At 36.3% G+C, this 16,103-nt stretch overlaps 1 protein-coding gene across 2 annotated transcripts in view; it reads left to right on the forward strand.

The window, feature by feature from the left end:
* Positions 1-6,179: 6,179 nt before the first annotated feature.
* The window catches only part of LOC125123244 (sodium channel protein type 2 subunit alpha), a 135,547-nt gene continuing 125,623 nt past the window's right edge, over positions 6,180-16,103 (forward strand). Inside the window, exon 1 of one of the 2 annotated variants that reach the window (XM_047772778.1) lies at positions 6,180-6,408. The gene's annotated coding sequence lies outside the window, so the exon portion shown is untranslated. The remainder of the gene's footprint in view (positions 6,409-16,103) is intronic. The other variant, XM_047772780.1, reaches the window with a different exon arrangement.

The raw sequence follows: 16,103 nt of genomic DNA on the forward strand, positions 1-16,103 counted from the left end.
TCTGTCAAAATAAAACTGTAGAGTTTATGATTAAACAGTGCCAGAGAGATATATTATTGAGAAATTATGTTATTGGTGTGTTGTTGTTAGCCAAATGAATAAATACTCAAGTTGGGAGTTCCCGTCGTGGCGCAGTGGTTAACGAATCCGACTAGGAACCATGAGGTAGCGGGTTCGGTCCCTGCCCTTGCTCAGTGGGTTAACGATCTGGCGTTGCCGTGAGCTGTGGTGTAGGTTGCAGACGCGGCTCGGATCCCACGTTGCTGTGGCTCTGGCGTAGGCCGGTGGCTACAGCTCCGATTCAACCCCTAGCCTGGAATCTCCATATGCCACGGGAGCGGCCCAAGATATGGCAAAAAGACAAAAAATAAATAAATAAATAAATAAATAAATAAATAAAAAGACAAAAAAAAAAACTCAAGTTGCTCTAACTATATAGATAGATAAATATAGATATAGGTACACACACCCAAACACACATATTCACCATGGGAAACATTGCTTATATTTTTAAAACTTATTTTTAAGCAGTTAATAGTATGCAAGATGAGAATAAACATTTTTTAACAAAAAATATTAAATTTGTAATGGTCTTATTTTAAAGTCTCAAGTCTGGCAAAACATGCCAACATGAAATAAAGAGTTGTTTGATGATATTTTACCAAGATATTTTCAGAACTCCATTGAAAGTAATTTAAAATATTAGTAATTCAGTGGTCTAATTTCAACATTTATATAATTAACCTAATGTTTTTATTGAATACCCATCACATGTCCAACTTTCTGTTTAGATCTTAGATAATAGTTTAATAAAATAACATGTTATTTACCTCATTGATTTCATACTGTATGACAGACATATTCATAAGAACAGGAATTCATACATAAATGTAAATAACAGTTCCATGACATATTAACAAAAATTCATATTCTATGTCTGAAACATTCATTATTTGGGCACCTTTTATTTTCCAGATACTGTTTTATAAACCAGGTTTATATCAGTGAGTGAAACAGACAGACATCTCTGCCTTCATGAAATGTATGTTTTTCATAGAGGAGGCAGCCAGTAAATAAAATGTAGTCAGCTACATGTAAGTACTACAAGAAAAAATAAAAAGAGAAGGGGGTCAGGGCTAGCCTCACTGATGAAGTGGCTTTGAGCCATGACCCAGAATAAGAGAGGAACTGAGCCATGAGGATCCCATGTTAGAGTACTTCAGGCAAGGAGATCAAAAGATGGGAACTTCCTGAAGAATTGCTGCCAGGTTGAGTAACTGCAAAAATACCAGGATGGCTGGAATAGAATGAGTGAAAGAAAGGGTAACTAGAAAATAAATCAGAGAACTCAAGAGGTCCAGATTATTCAGAATGTTGTAAACATTTAGACAGTCTTTGACTTTATTCTGAGGGAGATGGGTCACCACTGAAAAAATTTGAGAATAGTTCATTATGTGACTTACAGTTTAACAGGATTACTGTAATTGCTGTTTTGTAGCAAAGTCAAAAGAAGAAGTAGAGAAAGAAACTAGTGAAGAACTGCAAAAATACAAATTAGAAAGGATACTAGCTTATGCCAAGATAAACTAGTGAAGTAGTAAGTTAGATTCTGTTTTGAAGTTAATAGTACTCACAGACTGACAAGATGTGCAGTATGAAGGCAAGAATCAAAAATGACAAAGTTTTGGCCTAAGTAATTGAAAAGATGGAATTACTATTAACTAGAGATGGAGAAGATTATTTTAGACATGTTAAATAAATAGGGCATGAAAATGATGAATGACCTTTGAACATACTAAGTCAGGAGTTCAGGAGAGAGGGCCAAGCTAGAACATAATTTGGGAGTTATCAAAGATTGTTTTTGGGAGCATGTCAGTGTTCAAAGGAGGAAAAAGCCAGCAAAGGACATTGAGAAGAAGCAGCCATGTATGGAAAGACTTGACTATAGGATGGTGTCAAAGTCAAGGAAAGAAAGTATTTTAAGAAGAAGAAAGTAAGTAAATATTTCAAATGATTTTTAATACTATGATTACAAATGAACCACTGGATTGAACATGAAAAAACTGGATCTAATGCAAACAAACATATAGTTAGAAGTTCTTGGTATTCGATTCAGCTGATCCTGGCTAGACTCAGCTGATCTTAGCTGGATTTGCTCATTCACTTGCATCAGCTTCCAGGTAAGATTGGGACTTGCTGTTCTTTGACATTCACAGATGGGAAATATCTCTGCTCCACATAGTCTCATGTCTTCCACTAGACAGACCCAGACTTGTTCATATGGTGGGCAGAGAGGTCACCAAGAGAGGAAGCAAAAGCAGGCAAGAAAATTTGAGGACTAGACTAGAACAATGTCACTTTCATTAGATTTTATTGCCAAATTGAGGTCAGTCCAGGATGAAAAAATAGTTTCCATCTCTTAGTGGCACTCACATTGCAAAACACATGAATATGAGGAGGTGAAAAGAATTGTGACAATAGTTAAAATTCAACATAGTGATTTTTACAGAGCGTGATAAAAATGAAGTATGCTGGAATTCCCGTTGTGGCACAGTGGTTAACGAATCCAACTAGGAACCATGAGGTTGCAGGTTCGATCTCTGGCCTTGCTCAGTGGGTTGAGGATCCAGTGTTGCCGTGAGCTGTGGTGTAGGTCGCAGACGCAGCTCAGATCCCACATTGCTGTGTCTCTGGCATAGGCCGGTGGCTGCAGCTCCAATTAGACCCCTAGCCTTGGAACCTCCATTTGCCACAGAAGCAGCCCTAGGGGAAAAAAAAGTGCAAAAAAAAAATGAAGAATGCAAATATATTTTTTAACTTTTAAAAAGTATCACTTATTAACATTGAACTCCTAGTTTTGTGATTAGTCAAAACTGAGACAATATGCTAGAAAGTGATACATGAAAAGAAGTTTTAGGTAATTATTTTCTGAGATACATTGATTTTGTGTCACATAATCTCATGGTCCTCAAACTAGGATATTGTGTCACCAAGAGGCTATGGTAGCATGTCTGGAGGTTCAAAAAATCCAAAGATAAGTTGGATACATCTTCCTAAAGGGTAAAATTTATACTCAAAATAGTGGGAAATAATTAATGTTCTAAGAAAAATATTTAAATGTTATATAAGTTATAAAGTTTCCACCATTTTAAAAATAATTGAGGCTTCAGTGATATTTTATGTTGTGGCATATCAGGTTCTGATTTTATGAGTTCAATCTTTTTGGAAATTAGGGGTGCTTTGCTGAAAAATTTAAGAGAAGTTATCATAATTTATGTGCCTGAGAGTTTTTAACAGTATCCTGTGTTTGCAGGAAACTGATGAGGTAAAACAGTGAAGTATACATGTTTAAATAATTAGATCTGCAATACTAATTTAATTTAAAAAATCATATGAATATATCTTAATGATATTGTAGAAATAGGAGTAAGGTAAATTTTAGAGAATCAGATTTGTTCTTTTTACTTGCTTATTAACCCTGAACAAGTTACTGAAGAGTAGGCTTAAGTATCTTCATATAGTCAATGGGGGAAATAATGTGGAACAATCTGTATTATATAACCCCATCAAGAATAGTATGAAATATATGAAGGATCCAAAAAGAGTGACTGATAATCATGTTTTTATTGAATAGATTTCATCTGCATAATGGCTTCTGGTTAATATGCTGTGGATAAAATATTACTTAGATATTTGTATCCTAGATATTTTCACTTGTTATGGATTATATAGGACTTTTAAGCATAAAATTTATATCAGATATTGCAAAGATAACACTTCAGACAAGTTTAATACCCAGAACCTTTGAGTTGTGGAATTGGTTTTCAGCACCGCGGACAGCGTCACAGAGGCGGGGGGGGGGGGGTTGCAGTAGCAGCAAATGAAACTGGACTATCAAAAGACTAGGAAGGAGAACTTTAGTTCATACCTTGTCTCTAAATTTAAATGGTATTGTGAAAAAGTGGAATAAGGACAACCTATATTTTCATTTCAAGATTTAAAAATTAACCAGGGCTTCACAATTAACCATGGAAAAAATAAATGTATACATATCGAGCACATATTATGCTCAGTGTAACTGACATTATTTGCTAAATGCATCCTCACAATAATTTATTTTTTCTCTTACCCTTCTAATAAGATATAACTACACACTATATCATACTACACTGACAAATTTTTTATATCATGTAATTTTTGATATATGTGTGTTTTGAAATGTCTTAAAAAGCTGAATTGACTAACAATTTTCTGGTTTGTCTTTTATTAATTTCATTGTCCTACGTTAACTTTAATTCTTCAGCATCCCCCCGAATAATATTAATAACAACAGCATAATGCAGTATTTCTCTAATAGCAAAAACTTACACATCTCCACAAAGAGATGTTCAATGAAGATAAATTTGACATCTAAAATTATTTTGGAGTTCCTGTCATGGCTCAGTGGTTAACGAATCCAACTAGGAACCATGAGGTTGAGGGTTCGATCCCTGGCCTTGCTCAGTGGGTTGAGGATCCAGCGTTGCCGTGAGCTGTGGTGTAGGTTGCAGACGCAGCTCAGATCCCATGTTGCTGTGGCTCTGGTGTAGGCTGGCAGCTACAGCTCCGATTCGACCCCTAGCCTGGGAACCTCCATATGCCGCAGGAGGTGGCCCAAGAAATGGCAAAAAGACAAAATAAAATAAAATAAAATTATTTTGTAGGAGACATATTATTTTTGCAGATAGTAAATGAATTCTTTTTTTTTTTTTTTTCACCACTGTACAGCAAGGGGGTCAGGTTATCCTTACATGTATACATTACAATTACATTTTTCCCCAAGCCTTTCTTCCGTTGCAACATGAGTATCTAGACAAAGTTCTCAATGCTACTCAGCAGGATCTCCTTGTAAATCTATTCTAAGTTGTGTCTGATAAGCCCAAGCTCCCGATCCCTCCCACTCCCTCCCCATCCCATCAGGCAGCCACAAGTCTCTTCTCCAAGTCCATGATTTTCTTTTCTAAGGAGATGTTCATTTGTGCTAGATATTAGATTCCAGTTATGAGTGATATCATCTGGTATTTGTCTTTGTCTTTCTGGCTCATTTCACTCAGGATGAGATTCTCTAGCTCCATCCATGTTGCTGCAAATGGCATTATGTCATTCCTTTTTATGGCTGAGTAGTATTCCATTGTGTATATATACCACCTCTTCCGAATCCAATCATCTGTCGATGGACATTTGGGTTGTTTCCATGTCCTGGCTATTGTGAATAGTGCTGCAATGAGCATGTGGGTGCACGTGTCTCTTTTAAGGAGAGTTTTGTCCGGATAGATGCCCAAGAGTGGGATTGTGGGGTCATATGGGAGTTCTATGTATAGATTTCTAAGGTATGTCCAAACTGTTCTCCATAGTGGCTGTACCAGTTGACATTCCCACCAACAGTGCAGGAGGGTTCCCTTTTCTCCACAGCCCCTTCAGCACTTGTTATTTGTGGATTTATTAATGATGGCCATTCTGACTGGTGTGAGGTGATATCTCATGGTAGTTTTGATTTGCATTTCTCTTATAACCAGTGATGTTGAGCATTTTTTCATGTGTTTGTTGGCCATCTGTATATCTTCTTTGGAGAAATGTCTATTCAGGTCTTTTGCCCATTTTTCCATTGATTGATTGGCTTTTTTGCTGTTGGGTTGTATAAGTTGTTTATATATTCTAGAGATGAGGCCCTTGTCGGTTGCATCATTTGAAACTATTTTCTCCCATTCTATAAGTTGTCTTTTTGTTTTCTTTTGGGTTTCCTTTGCTGTGCAAAAGCTTTTCAGTTTGATGAGGTCCCATGGGTTTATTTTTGCTCTAATGTAAATGAATTCTTAAAGTAAGTAGTAAGTTTTTACTGTGACACGGTTCCATTTAGTTTAAATACAATGTAAGTAAATTTAACAAAATTCCAAAAGTAGGATTACTAATTTTAGAAATTAATACTCTAATGCTTCTTAAATGTTTACTTTACAATTAATTAAGATAGCTGGTTTTAAATACAGTGGAATTATGGGCTATAACCATTTCAAACTTGCTAGATGTGGCTTTGTCAAAGGATTTTTGATGAAAATAATTCCACTTTTGGCCAGGAGATGGAGCTGTCATCTAAGCGGCTGCCTTTATTTATTTATTTATTTATTTATTTTTCAGTTTAGCACGCTGCTTTCTAACAGACAGTGGGTACCATCGAGTGAGTGTCAGAACAGAAAGCTAAGGCAGAAGCACAGAGGATGCTGCAGTCATCCTTTCTTGTTTCTTATTCTTCAGTGAAAATGAAGCACATGTGAGATTTTACTTTCTGCTCTGGTCGCAATTCTGAATAACTGCATTGCAGAATATATACATATGTGGATTCTGAGCTATGACTTACAGTTCTCTTTATTCCAGGTAAGCCACCATGATTCTATCTTTGGTCTATCAATGAATTGTTATCTATGTTAATGATAACGTTTAAAATGTGTGCTTTGAGAGCTTGGATTAGGATCTAAATGATTCAAAAGCTGTAATTCTAGCTGTTCTGCATCTTTAAATCTTCCTAGACTGAAATGAGCTCTGACTCTGACATTCTGTATTTTAATATTTCTTGGGCTTTCTGGCCTTTAGCCATCTGTGGCTCTATTCATGTATCTTTTGAAGGTAAAGCTTTCAAAGTGAAGGATGGATCTTCCTTTCACAAGGGAAATACTGCTCCTTAATGTGAACAAATTGTAGAAATGTAATGAAGCAGATTAACATGGCAGTGACTTTGCCAAAGCCCAAGGCTGAGCTTGATAGCAGCCTCTGAGGCACGCCAACATCCTAGCCCAAAGGCCTTCTGAACAATTTCTGGCAGTAATTATGATACAGATTATTTATGTTCTCCCCCCCCCCCCCTTTTAGGAAAAATGTTAGTCATTTCTCCCAGATGAATGGAAGATTTATGTAATGTGTTTAATGGACTTGGAATGATGGAACAGACCCTGTCCCCTCCTCCAGTAGGAATGTGAGGAGTAAATTGAAAACAAATTAATTGCTGAGAAAATGGATTTTTCTTACATTGTGGTGGATTTGTGATGATAGGACTGTAGCTATTTAAAATAGTTGATATTGTGTAAGATGCTCACATTTAAAATTATTTTTGGTCATGTGACGTTATCTGTGCTAAAGAGTGGAATGACTCAGGAGCTAGAAATTGCATGCAACAGCCTTGCTTTTCTGCTGCTTCTCATGTTTTCCCCTAAATTCTCTTTTTATTATTATCGAAGTAGCAAGAAGAAAGCAATGCAGAAATCCTGCATTTAAAAGTCCTGATCGTCAGATTAATTTATAATGAAATTTTAAAATATTTAAAAATTATTTTTGTGAGATTTTTAAAAAATATCTCATTCCTTCTGTTTGCAAAAGAGCACCGTGTGTTTGTGTGTGTTTGTGCGTGTGTGTGTGATACTGTGATGAAGGTGGCGGGTGGGGAGGTATATCAGGATGTTTCTATCTTACTCATCATTTCCCCCTAAAGTGGTAGTTGTGCTGTGTCAGAGGTTGTGAAAGATATGGAGAATGATTTTACAGAACTGTTTGAACCACTGAGGAAAAAAAAATTCATTCTTTTGACATGTGGGATCTATAAAGAGATTCAAGTTCCAAATGATTCTATATACATAAAATTTTTTAGGAACATATATTTTAGCATTTATTTATCTCATTATTTAAAGAAAAATAATTGTTACTGAGAGGTTGAGTGAAATTCCCAGAACCACATTATTAGAATCAGGGGCACTATTAGAATACTGATTGACAATTTGCAGTCTCTCAAAGCAGTAACACAGTTTACTTCTAGTGTGAACATATCCAAATGGCACATACCAGGTGTGTAGATATTGGCTCTGTGTGTGTGTGTGTGTGTGTGTGTGTGTGTGTGTGTGTGTGTCTGTCTTTCTGTCTGTCTTTCTGTCTGGGTACATTTTTAGTTTCTTTCAGTGTATATGTTACTCAATGCCATATTATATACAATGTTCAGTTTTCTGAGGGCTCTTGACAAGGCATCCAAGAACTAAAACAACTGTGGGAATTCCGTTTCTTAGTATTCTCCTTGCTCCATTTGATGAGGTAATTTATTGTACCCTGCGGCCCTGATATGGATGGTCACAACTCTATTCCTCCTACCTAGTAGAACAGACTGTACATATAGTTTATTGACCTCTAAAGAACACCTTATGCCCTGTCCTTCCTTTTTTTTTTTTTCATCTCATCTCCTAAGCACAGTCTGAGTGCTTCTTCTGTAGCATCTTAAGGGGAAAAAAGGAGCTTAAAATGTATCACCTCTATACACAGTTTTTATGGAGTACCACACACATACCAAGAACTGTCTGTAGTAGGAATTAAGACGTAAACAAGGCGCATAGTTTACTTCATGGAGTTCATGTACATGGAAATGTGCATGTTCAGATAGTACTATAGCCCTAAATATTATAAACATCAAAATAAAGAATGAAGAAAGATGGGAAAGTGAATGGGACAGGTATATGATCACCTACCCAGTGCCAAGCACTGTGTTACATCCTAAGATTCAGAATAAGCCAATGGTCACACTTTCTCTCTATGAGGAAGGAACCCAGAGCCTAGAGAAAATGACTTTAAGGGGAAATGATAGTTAAATTGTATCTTTAAGAGTGAGTTGGGTATAAATAAATAAAAATACAAAGTTGTCCATTCCAGGCACAAAGGTTAGGCATGCAAATACAAAGAAATAGTGAACTATTGGATATTATATAGGGAAATTACAGAGAATAGTAAATAATCCAATCTAACTGAAGCCTTAGAGTATCGTATTTTTCCCCTGGACAATAAAATTAAGAATAATGAATTTGGCTTTTGATATTATGCCCTTGACATACTAATAAATATTCTCATATAGAGATATTCTGGAAGAAAGTGAAAAATTTATATCCAAAGATCAGTTTAGAAAGTAAAGCTGAATATATGTATGTGTATGAAGCTGTGTCAAAAATTACGTCACAAATAAATAAACATTAATAGAGAATAAAAGTGGAGTGAAGATGACTGGGATATGAGTTTAAGATTAGGTAGAATAAAACAAGTTTAGAAAGGATATTAATTGATTGTGGAAAAGTAATGGGAGAATTGGAATAATAACAATTTCCTAGGAGACAAAGCAGCTAAAATGACTGTCAACAGCAAATCCATAAAGTGGTTAATAAGAGAATAGGGTAGGAGCTGAGAGACTTTGTTATTATTAGGTTGTGGGTAAATTTTAAGAGAGGAGGTTTGGTAGATTTGCAGAGACATGGGCTTGGACTAAAGACTAAATGGAAAATGAGAAAGCTGAAGAGTAATTTTAGATTTTAGGACATTTTTCAGTAAAAGGAAAGAGATACCTTTAAAAAAAATTCTTGAGGAATAGGGTCCTATTCAGGGAAATTCAATTTTATATAAGATTAGAGAAACCTTAGTCCCTTCATAGAGTATGGATATAAAGTTGGTTGAAAGAAAGTGAAAAAAGAAGAAAAATAAATCAAAGCCCTATAAGAGGCAAGAGAGGAAAGATTCAAGACTTTTAGACCAGAAGGGGTAGGAGATGATAAAAGGAAAGTAGGTGCCCTGTTCCTAGAAACTACATCTTTGTGAGATAAAATATCTCTTCTATTTAAATCACTTGGCTCCTCAGAAAAGGCTATTTGCAGCATATGGACTTTCTGGAAGAAATAATCCTTAGTAGAAAAACACTTTGCAGTGGAGCATATTTTAATCACATTATTTCTTGATTTGGAAACTAATAACACTATTTCCCATTAAGCTTATTGTATGTTCTTCAATTATGTATTTCTTATTCAGAATGACCTGTATAAAAGAAGGTTCTATTTTAAACTTGCATGAGATTAGACCAACACATATCTATTATACATATTTAGTTTGATTAGTGAAGCCTGGTTGGCCAGCGTCTTAATTAAATACGCAAGCTTTTGCCTTTTCCTCCCTTAGTTTCGTTAGTACTTTCACTAGGGTGTGTGTAAAGAGACAAAAAAGTCAATTTAATTACAAATGTCCTTTCCTTATGTAAACTAACCTCCTTTATGAAGCTTCCTAACAGAAATTCTTTCTTTTTCCCTTTCTCCTAACAGTTCCAGAATCCTCTCACATCTATCCTTGAGCCCTTCTTTCTAGGCATCCTCCTCACACTTACATGGCCATGGGCCGAGAATGTGAAGCCTTGAAGAAGGCACAGGCATGATAAAGAAGCCCATCTTTCCCACTGAAACCTCTGAAATAGCCACTTTCTCACTTTAGTTTAGAATTGCTTGGGAAGAATATTACTTCTTTGTTTCAAGATCTGTCTCTATTGGATTGTATGTTGAGCCTGACAGGTCACAGTAAGGATAGAAATAGGCTTTTCTGTGGCAGTGCAAACTCAGATGACTTACCTTTCCTCAAGGCTGATGTTGGACAACATCATAAAGCAAATTTTACCCTTGCCCCTGAGTGTCCTCTTCTTCCCTCTTGTCCTCTTCTTTCAGAGTTCGTCCCTAGATATCCTCATCACTACCTCATTTAGCTTCTAAGCTTTATAAATGAGCATTATCTTTAGCCTCAAATTTGCAGTTATTAAAATATTAAGGTAGAATTTAGATTTTTGTGTTTGCTTTTTTTTTGTTCTAAAAAATGTGGGTTATTATTGTCAGCTGTGGAACTCTTCACCCTTGTTCATTTCAGAACTTGATGTTTATTTGTCTCCATCTTTTCCTGACCAGCAGCATGAGCACTTTGTGGGGCCTGGATGGTATCATTGATGATTTGAAATGGAAACATTAATTCAAGTTGAAATCCATTAACATGCATTGTCATGGACAATGCTTGGCACTAGAGGTTCTGAGCTTCTGAGGAAGACTATGCAGTGGCAAACCTAGTGTACCATACTCGGGTTTGGCTGGTCCATTAAGAATCCAATACTGAGAGACAAGTATTGGGGAAGAAGAAAGATTAACTTTATTGAGGAAGCTATCAATTCAGGGAAGAAGGTGGACTCTAGTCTCAAGAAACAAAGTCCCCCTTGGAGAACAGACTTGTGGTTGCCAAGGGAGAGGGTGAGGGATGGACTGGGAATCCAGGATTAATAGATGCAAACTATTGCCTTTGGAATGGACAAGCAACGAGATCCTGCTGTATAGCACTGGGAACTATATCTTGTTGCTTCTGATGGAGCATGATGGAGGCTAATATGAGAAAAAGAATGTGTATATGTATATGTAACTGGGTCACTTTGCTGTACAGTAGAAAATTGACAGATCACTGTAAACCATCTATGATAGAAAAAAATGAAAATCATTTAAAAAAAAGAAACAAAAAAAAACTAAACCTAGTCAATTGAAAGTCAAAAAAAATAAAAGAAAAAAGTCCCCAACTCCCCAGGTTTTGCTTAGAGATTATTTAGGGAAAAGAGGAAAGGGTTACCTGCCAGGGAGAGATTTATCTTCTCTTTTTAGGAATGATTGTCTTGGTCATGAGGGTCTAAGTATCCGTCTTGTCTTGCTTGTTATCTGAGCCATAAATCTCTGGTCACCTAGTCCTTCTGGTTCCAATCCATCAGAGGTCTGTGTGCTTGTGGTCAGCATACTTCTTCCACCCAATGGGGGTTTCAGCGTCTGCAAAACAACTCAAATGGTATGGCTCAGAATATTATCTACAGCCTTCGAAGAGGAACTAAAGGGGCTTGATTTTGTTTAATGGCTAAACTATTATTATTTTGTCTTATTTGACTATTTTATTTCTTTCTGTATTTTCTCACTTCTCTTATTAAATGTATTATTTGGCTGAAGTTTTTCTATAGACAAGAGACAGATAGAGGACATGGTCAAGGAGGAGGGGTCTGTCCTGGAAAGGCCCCATAGCATCCTGCTCAGTTACACTAGGTCATCACTTCTCAGCTGAGTACTTTCAAGGGATTAAATTCTATCTTTGGTTTTGCTGTTAATTTCCTTTGAAAAATAATTATTTTATAAAGTTACAATTTTATAATGTCATTAGAAATTCAGGCGGCCTTAGAATAATATTTTTCAGATTTTTGCTTTAAGCAAACATCAAGGTCTTCTAAAATTTCTATTGAAAAAAACTTTTCTAACGAAGGTCATACTTTTTTTTTCAGGTCATATTTTTTTGTTTTTGTTTGTTTGTTTGTTTGTTTTTTCCCACTGTACAGCAAGAGGATCAAGTTATCCTTACATGTATACATTACAATTACATTTTTCCCCAAGCCTTTCTTCCGTTGCAACATGAGTATCTAGACAAAGTTCTCAATGCTACTCAGCAGGATCTCCTTGTAAATCTATTCTAAGTTGTGTCTGATAAGCCCAAGCTCCCGATCCCTCCCACTCCCTCCCCATCCCATCAGGCAGCCACAAGTCTCTTCTCCAAGTCCATGATTTTCTTTTCTGAGGAGATGTTCATTTGTGCTAGATATTAGATTCCAGTTATGAGTGATATCATCTGGTATTTGTCTTTGTCTTTCTGGCTCATTTCACTCAGGATGAGATTCTCTAGCTCCATCCATGTTGCTGCAAATGGCATTATGTCATTCCTTTTTATGGCTGAGTAGTATTCCATTGTGTATATATACCACCTCTTCCGAATCCAATCATCTGTCGATGGACATTTGGGTTGTTTCCATGTCCTGGCTATTGTGAATAGTGCTGCAATGAGCATGTGGGTGCACGTGTCTCTTTTAAGGAGAGTTTTGTCCGGATAGATGCCCAAGAGTGGGATTGTGGGGTCATATGGGAGTTCTATGTATAGATTTCTAAGGTATGTCCAAACTGTTCTCCATAGTGGCTGTACCAGTTGACATTCCCACTAACAGTGCAGGAGGGTTCCCTTTTCTCCACAGCCCCTTCAGCACTTGTTATTTGTGGATTTATTAATGATGGCCATTCTGACTGGTGTGAGGTGGTATCTCATGGTAGTTTTGATTTGCATTTCTCTTATAACCAGTGATGTTGAGCATTTTTTCATGTGTTTGTTGGCCATCTGTATATCTTCTTTGGAGAAATGTCTATTCAGGTCTTTTGCCCATTTTTCCATTGATTGATTGGCTTTTTTGCTGCTGGGTTGTATAAGTTGTTTATATATTCTAGAGATGAGGCCCTTGTCGGTTGCATCTTTTGAAACTATTTTCTCCCATTCTGTAAGTTGTCTTTTTGTTTTCTTTTGGGTTTCCTTTGCTGTGCAAAAGCTTTTCAGTTTGATGAGGTCCCATGGGTTTATTTTTGCTCTAATTTCTATTGCTTTGGGAGACTGTCAGGTCATACTTTTTAATGTCAACTTCAGATCACTTTCAGATGCTCTCAATAAAAAAACACTGCCTTTCCCACTTGTATCACCTTTTGCTCTATAAATTATTAATGGATTTTTCTCAGAGTGTATTAAGTACTGATGATGGTATCTCAAAGGGAACCAATTTGGAAAATAATTCAAGCAATTTTATTATATATTTTGCATTTTAAAATACTGTGGATTTTGCCTATAGCTACTTCACATGTCTGTTAAATCTAGAATGCAGGTTTAATATGATCTTCTCTAATGTTTAAATATAATAAAAATCAGACTTACCAAAAAAATTGCTATGTTGGAGAAATGTCTTGCTTTAGGATTCAAAAAAGAAGAAAGGTCAACCTTCCAATGAAGGCAAATAAGCTTTTAATCATAAAAATATAATTTTTATATTATATTTGATTTTGAATTAGAATTTTATATACATGTCAATGATAATGATGAATATCATTGGCCACATAGTAGTGCCTACTGAAATATTATTGTCATTTATCTTCTTTTTAGGGCCACACCCACGGCATATGGAAATTCCCAGCTAGGTTTCAAATTGGAGCTGCAGCCTCTGGGGCCTAAGCCACAGCCACAGCAGCACTCAGATTAAAGCCACGTCTGCAACCTACACCACAGCTCATGGCAACACTAGATCCTCAACCCACTGAATGAGGCCAGGAATCAAACCCACATGCTCATGAATACTAGTTGGGTTCCTTACCACTGAACATTGATGGAAACTCCCTGAAATATTATTTCCATGTGAGAAAAAATAGTCTGCATCATGAACATGAAGTGAAATCATAGTGAAACTCAGAAGTAAATGCCGTTCACTTATTTCTATGTAATATTTGCACATTAGTGTAATCTCTGCAGATTGGATTTGGGTTTAGAGAAATTCATGGTGGGTAGAAGCAGAGGTGGAGGTAGACTTTGCAAATCAAAAATGTAAATTTTTCCTGAAGATATTGCATTAAACTTTTAAATCAAAGTTTTATTTGGAAGAAAATATAATTACCAACTACATTAATAATTGAAAAAGTAAACATTTCTATCATGTAAGGATCTTTCATTATTTGTGGAAATTTCTGAGGAATGGTTTAAGAATCAAGGCTAACTAAATATATTTTAACTATCAGAATATCTTAAAAGATTTTCGAGAGTAAGTAAATATATTATTTGTTAACTTTTTGTTTCTACTTGCTAAAAAAATAATTTTGTACTGGAATAAAATGGTCTTAGGAAGCGACCATCCTCCAGAAGTGCTTTGAATTGTTTGAATTATTATTTCAGTTTGGAATGATTGTCTTATATTGGTATCTAGTATCAGTTGGCATCAAAATATGCTCCCGGCATGAGAATGTCTCAGTGGTATTAGCAAATAAATATGCAATTATGTGATTGCATAATTATACCATGCCACATCTTGTGTTGGAAGATATGCATGGGAGAGTAATAATGGAACAATCTATTTCCTTTTAACTTTTACAAGGATAGTGGATCAGTTGGAAAGTCATGGAACAAAAAATTTGTAAGAGAAGACTGACGTTATCTCTCATCTGTGGATAACATATCAAAAGTTGAAATATCTAAGACATGATGGAAGCCAGTCAGGAGGCAATTGTGATCGTTTCTTTATCAACCCAGCATTACCAACTAGGGTATTTTCCTCCTTTTCTGTGTGTCCTATAGATTGAGCAACTGTGGTGTCCCAGAAATTATCAGGTAGCTAAGATGTGCCAGAAAAATGCTTAGATTTAAACTTGATTTTATGGAACTGGTATCTCGGGAACTTGAGATAATAAAATAATCTGAGAAAAGATATAAATAAACACATTTAAAATTATAAAAGTATTATGTAATATAAAATACTATTAAATAAAAATAGGTATATTTTGAGAGCACTGAATCCTAACCACTAGACCACTAGGGAGAAAATAGGCATATTTCGTTTTGTTTTATTTTGTTTTTCTTTTTAGGACTGCACCTACAGCATATGGATGTTCCAAGGCTAGGGGTCAGATCAGAGCTGCAGCTGCTGGCCAGCCACAGCAGAGCTGGATCTGAGCCACATCTGCAACCTAAGCCACAGCTTTCGGCAACACCCACTGAGCAAGGCCAGGGATTGAACCTGCGTCCCCATGTACACTATGTTGCGTTCCTTAATCCACTGAGTCACAACGGGAACTCTAAAATAGGCATAATTTGAAAGAAAAGACATCAAATATAAATTTATAAATAAAAATTACAAGAATTTGCATTTAAAACAGTGAATGGGTTTAACAGGTTAGATACAGCTGAAATAAGAATTAAAGATTTGTAGATTGGAGTTCCCATCATGGCGCAGCAGAAATGAATCCGACTAGGAACCATGAGGTTGCATGTTTGTTTGATCCCCGGCCTCACTCAGTGGGTTGAGGATCTGGCGTTACCACAAGCTGTGGTGTAGTTCACAGACGTGGCTTGGATCTGGCATTGCTATGGCTGCGGCGTAGGCTGGCAGGTGTAGCTTGGATTAGACTCCTAGCCTGGGAACCTCCATATGCCACAGATGCAGCCATAAAAAAGACCAAAAAATAAAAAATAAAAAAAATAATTTGTAGATTGATATGAGGATTTATTCAGGATGCATCAGTTGCATTCTTGTGTTTTATTTTGTTTTGTTTTTGCTTTATAGGGCTGCAGCTGCAGCATATGGAGGTTCCCAGGCTAGGGGTCTAATTGGAGCTGTAGCTGCCAGCCTACACCACAGCCACAGCAACGCAGGATCCGAG

The sequence above is a fragment of the Phacochoerus africanus genome, chromosome 3 (assembly GCF_016906955.1).
Source record: "Phacochoerus africanus isolate WHEZ1 chromosome 3, ROS_Pafr_v1, whole genome shotgun sequence".
Taxonomy (NCBI): Eukaryota; Metazoa; Chordata; class Mammalia; order Artiodactyla; family Suidae; genus Phacochoerus; species Phacochoerus africanus.